Here is a 4,847-nt window from a genome sequence, read left to right as displayed (position 1 = left end):
GGTCAATATAATGTACACAGTGCAAAGGGTCACAAAAATCATTTGAATGATGATTGTATTAATAATTAATATTAAGTTCTTAAATGGTTTGTGCCATTCTTAATTTTGTTTTTTAATCATGCCATATAGGGCTTCCCTGGTGGCGCAGTGGTTGAGAGTCCGCCTGTCGATGCAGGGGACACGGGTTCGTGCCCCGGTTTGGGAAGATCCCACATGCCGTGGAGCAGCTGGGCCCGTGAGCCATGGCCACTGGACCTGCGCGTCTGGAGCCTGTGCTCTGCAACGGGAGAGACCACAACGGTGAGAGGCCCGTGTACAGCAAAAAAAAAAAAAAAAAAAAAAATAATAATGCCATATAATCTTCAGTTAAGTACAAAGACCTTTTCAATCACATAACCTAGAGCTGATTTCATCCTATTTGGCTGCCAGTCTCTTATTTCTCTCTCTTAGCAGTGGTGAGGTGGATCCCTTTTCCTTGGGGAAGAGATCATCTGTGGTTTGTTGCCTTTACCAATAACAAAAATGTTGGCGAGCCAGGAGGCAAAGCTGTTGCCCTTGGCATCTTTCACATGAACCATATCAAAAGAACCAGGAGGTCTCTTTCTGTTGGTGATCACACCAGTTCTTCCCAGGTTAGCACCTCTGGTCACCGTATACAGGTTACCAGTGTTAAACTTGATGAAATGGGTAATCTTGTTAGTCTCCAAATCAATCTGAATGGTGTCATTCACCTTGATGAGGAGATCAGGGTAGCAGGTGGTATGAGCATCATGAGTTACCAGATGAGGGATTCCTTTTGTGCCCACAAAGATCTTTCTCACTTTGTACGACTTGTACTTAGCTTCCTTAGGTGTACTACAACGAACAGCAAAGTGACTCTTGGTGTCATAGAGAGATGGAAATGCTCTCTGGTCTTGTTAAGGCTGATGAAATCTCCTAAACCAGCAGGGTAGGTTATATCAGCTTGGACCTTGCCACCAGTCTTAATGAACTGTTGCATGCACATCTTTGCTTCATTTCCTGTCAGAACATACTTAGGTCTGTTCCTTAGAAAATGATGAGGGGGAGACATTCTTTCAGGCTTGTGGGGACTGGTAGATGGACGAGGAACGAACACATTGGTCAGTTTATCAGCATCCAATGCTTTGGAGTTGTTACATGCTACAGATGTTTCTTGGGATCATGAGTCATGGCTGTCCTAGCCATGAAAAGAGCATTCTTCAATCCTTTTTAGCTTGCCTAAACTTTCTTTGAAGTCAACTTGGTTCTTAAATTTACATCGTTTTCTCAAAGTGGTAAAAAGAGAAAAAATAATTTCTGATCATTGAGATCCTTTCAAAATGGCAAATTCAAGACTATCAGTGTCTCAAAGTATAACCAGAAAAACAAGTATAATGTAAACCTCAACATTTTTTTCCTTCATTCTCCTTTTGTTCATTCACAATTTGATCAGTTTATATTGAGTACCATCTACATGCCAGGATATTTGTTAGGCTCTGGATAAAATGTGGTCTCTTGGAATTTCCATGCTATTAAAATACAATGTGGTGTGATAGCTGCCATTCTGGAGATAAGCACAAGTGTTACTAGAACACTCATGGGCATCACCCTGGCTAGATGAGGAAATTTGGGTTGGTTTCTGGAGGAAGTAGCACGTGAGCTGTAAGATGAATAGGAGCAAGCCATGGATAGAGCAGGGAGTTCCAGAGGTGACGTTATATGCTTGGGAGCAGCTGGTTCAAAGGCAGAGAGGCACAACTGAGTGAAAACTTAGAGAGTGACATGTATACAGTGGACTATCGAGTGAGAGTAGTGTGAGGCAAGGGGGAAGGCCAGGCTAGAGCTTTGCATGCCGTGCTAATTTGGCACTCTCTCCTAAAAGCACTCCTAAAACCTTTGAAGGGTTTTAACCACTGGATTGGGGGTGATCAGATCTGATTTTTGAATGACAGTGCCAATAGGAGTGTGGCAAATAGATTGAGGGTGGGGTGCGAGAACCGTGGTCTAGGATCAAGTTAGAAACTGTGGCAGTAATCCTGGCAAGAAGTGATGAGGTCCTGAGTGGGACTGTTAACTATTTCCCAAAGACATAAAAACAAATTTCTTACACAATTCTGGGGCAGATGCTTTAAACAGTTATTTAGAGGAAAGCAGATAATTTCTGTTTACAGGCAAAGCTAGTTCACTTTTTTCTTTCTCATTAAAAACAATATAACCCATCAATGCAATTTTGAAGCCATATGATATTTTAGAACTTCCTAAGAAAAAAACAATGGATAAGCCAATATTAAATCATCCATGCTTACAAATAGTCTACTCCCTTTTCAGGCAACCCTCTGTAGATTAATTAGAACCAATCCCGTAAATTTTAATAGTAACATATGTTCTGTCATCTGCCAATCTATTCTCAAGTCTATACAGGTATGACTGTATGCCACAGTGAACGAATGAACTGGACAGATCAAAGTTACTTGATCTGATTCTATGACTTATAATTTTCAAATCAATATGAAGAGAAAATAGCAGGCATCAGACGTCCATCTATGTTTGTACCAGGTCATACACTGTAATTCCATCCAAGTACAAATTTCCATGGTAAACAGGGCAAGACTTGCCAACATTTCACAGGTTTCCAAAAAGAAGCTATGTCCCTCTTGGGAGAACTTTGTAACTGGAAAAGAAAATCCTCTCAGATGAAATCTCCAGCAAAATAAAGTCACAGACTGTATTTCTGCAGCAGGCCTTTTGCCAAATGTCTCATCAACAAGTATCGTGCTGGCAGTGACCCGTCTATGGTAGATGGGTAAAATGCTACCACCAAACCTCGTTTTTATTTGCTCACAGCTTCCTAGAAAAAAAAAAAAATCTGGCTTTGAGTTGAAATTTTCCACGTTTCATCCCAGTCCAAAGGTGACTTAAAATTTTTTTTTTTTCTTTTTTGGAAAGTTGAATTAAAGTCAAGTGAAATTTGTAAAGTTTAGTCATTTGGGGAGGTATGTGTACACAAAGATCTCAGTGGGTAACACACAGAAAAATATATTTTCCTTTTCCTTGTGACTTTTGAGAGACTAAATCCTTTTGGCTCTTTCTTTTAAAAGGATTTAACCCTGTCTCAGTTACAGGGGCAGGAAACCAACCTTTTTTTTTCAAGTTATTCAAACAGTTTTTTGCCTAGGAAGAACTAATAAAATAAGACTTTACATGTTAAATCCACTAGTAGTTTAAAAAATTTAGAATGTCCTCACATACATTTGACAGAAAAAAATTTTCACAAATAATAAGTGTAATTCAATTAAATTCACAAATCTACTAAGTACCAGACACTAAGTCAGTGTTTAGTGTTCAGGTATATAAAGCTGAATAAGGCAGGTCCTGTCCTCCAGAAATGTATTATTTGGTAGTGGAGATAGAGTAATAAAAATGGCAATAATATAAGGCAGAATACAATAAGTGTAGAGGTATAAGCAAAGTGATGTGGGACCACAGAAGTGGAGAAATTAATGTTGATTGTACGATGGGAATAGTTTATTCTGGGTTTTGAAAGATTGAGAATGGCAAAGATCATTGAGTTGGGAAGGACATTTCAGACTAGAGACCACTGTGGGTACACCAATTGAGGTTAGAGATGGGACTAGTCAAGGTGGCTGCAGAGTTGGATATGACAAAGGAAGGAGTAGAAAAAAGTTGGGGAATTTGAAAAGTTAATCTCAGAGTTTCTCAGTGGGTATGCTACTGGTTTTTTGAGGTGGATGGGTCTTTGTCTTCTTAGGGAGTGTGCATCTCTGGTCCCAGCCTTCTAAAAGCCATCAGTGCTGCATGGCATTTTGACCACTGAAAAGAATCCCCAAAGATTTTCAAACACATCCTGGGGCAGGCAGTATCACCTCTGAAGAAAATGACTGAAGGTGGCTTGGATTCCAAATTTGGGAGCAGTCCTTAGTTCTGTAGGTGGTGAGCATCTACAAAAATGATTCTGACCAGAACAAGGGCACAAGCAGACTTGGGATTCAGGACAATGATTTCTGGAGATTGAATCAGAGGAGGGAAAGAATGGGATAATCAGTTCAGTCTATTACAATAGTCTGGAGAAGAGTCAATGTGGCCTTAAACTAAATTTCATCCCTTTCATGCCTAAAAACATTAATAGACATTATTATAATTATTTTGGCTATTCCTTTTACCTCTGATACTCCATAGCACTACATTGTAGACTTCTTTGTGCTGTAGCTGCTCTCGTGTTTTTTCTTTCCCCAAATTAATATCATATGGTAAAGTCAGTATTACAAAACAAGATTTTTAGAGGGTGATCATAACACCCTTTCTACAACACACTTTCTAATTATAGCATATACACGTGGGGCGTGGAAAGATCTATTTAAAAACAGGACAGAAAGAATGCTGTTTCTCTGTTTCATTTTAGATAGTGTTTGGATTCTTGAGTGGTTGTTTTTCTTTTTCTTTCTCTCTTTCTCTATTTTTAAAGAAAGACTCTGTTGTCAGTGGATTGAATAGTTTTGAATCCCAGATGCCAGTGCAGTGGAAACTCAAAGTGGATAGGCAGATGGAGTCTTTCAGAAGCACCACTAGTTTCCAAAACAGAAGACGGTGCCCAAGGAAGTAGGTAGTGTCACTACTTGGATGTGTGCAGGAAATCCTCCAGACTAGTGGTGAGGGTGCAGAGCACGGCTGCCCTCACAGAAGCACCAGTCTGCACATCTCAAAAGGGCGTCCTGACTCAACACAGCAGCTGTGATCACATCTTGTAATGTGTCCTTCTCTCCCAGCTGCTGGAGCATTGCTGCCTTCTGGTTTCCCCAGGGAACTTTGGAAGGGACTATACTGACAGA

At 40.1% G+C, this 4,847-nt stretch overlaps 1 pseudogene across 1 annotated transcript; it reads right to left on the bottom strand.

Moving 5' to 3' along the window:
• Nucleotides 1–414: 414 nt before the first annotated feature.
• LOC309957384 (small ribosomal subunit protein eS4-like) lies at nucleotides 415–1,396 on the bottom strand (annotated as a pseudogene). Its single transcript has one exon. The product of its transcript is annotated as a small ribosomal subunit protein eS4-like (transcript).
• Nucleotides 1,397–4,847: the final 3,451 nt, after the last annotated feature.

Source organism: Leucopleurus acutus, assembly GCF_964270905.1.
Source record: "Leucopleurus acutus genome assembly, chromosome: 2".
Taxonomy (NCBI): Eukaryota; Metazoa; Chordata; class Mammalia; order Artiodactyla; family Delphinidae; genus Leucopleurus; species Leucopleurus acutus.
Note: the sequence above shows the minus strand (reverse complement) of the source record. Positions and strands in the feature narration are given on the sequence as shown.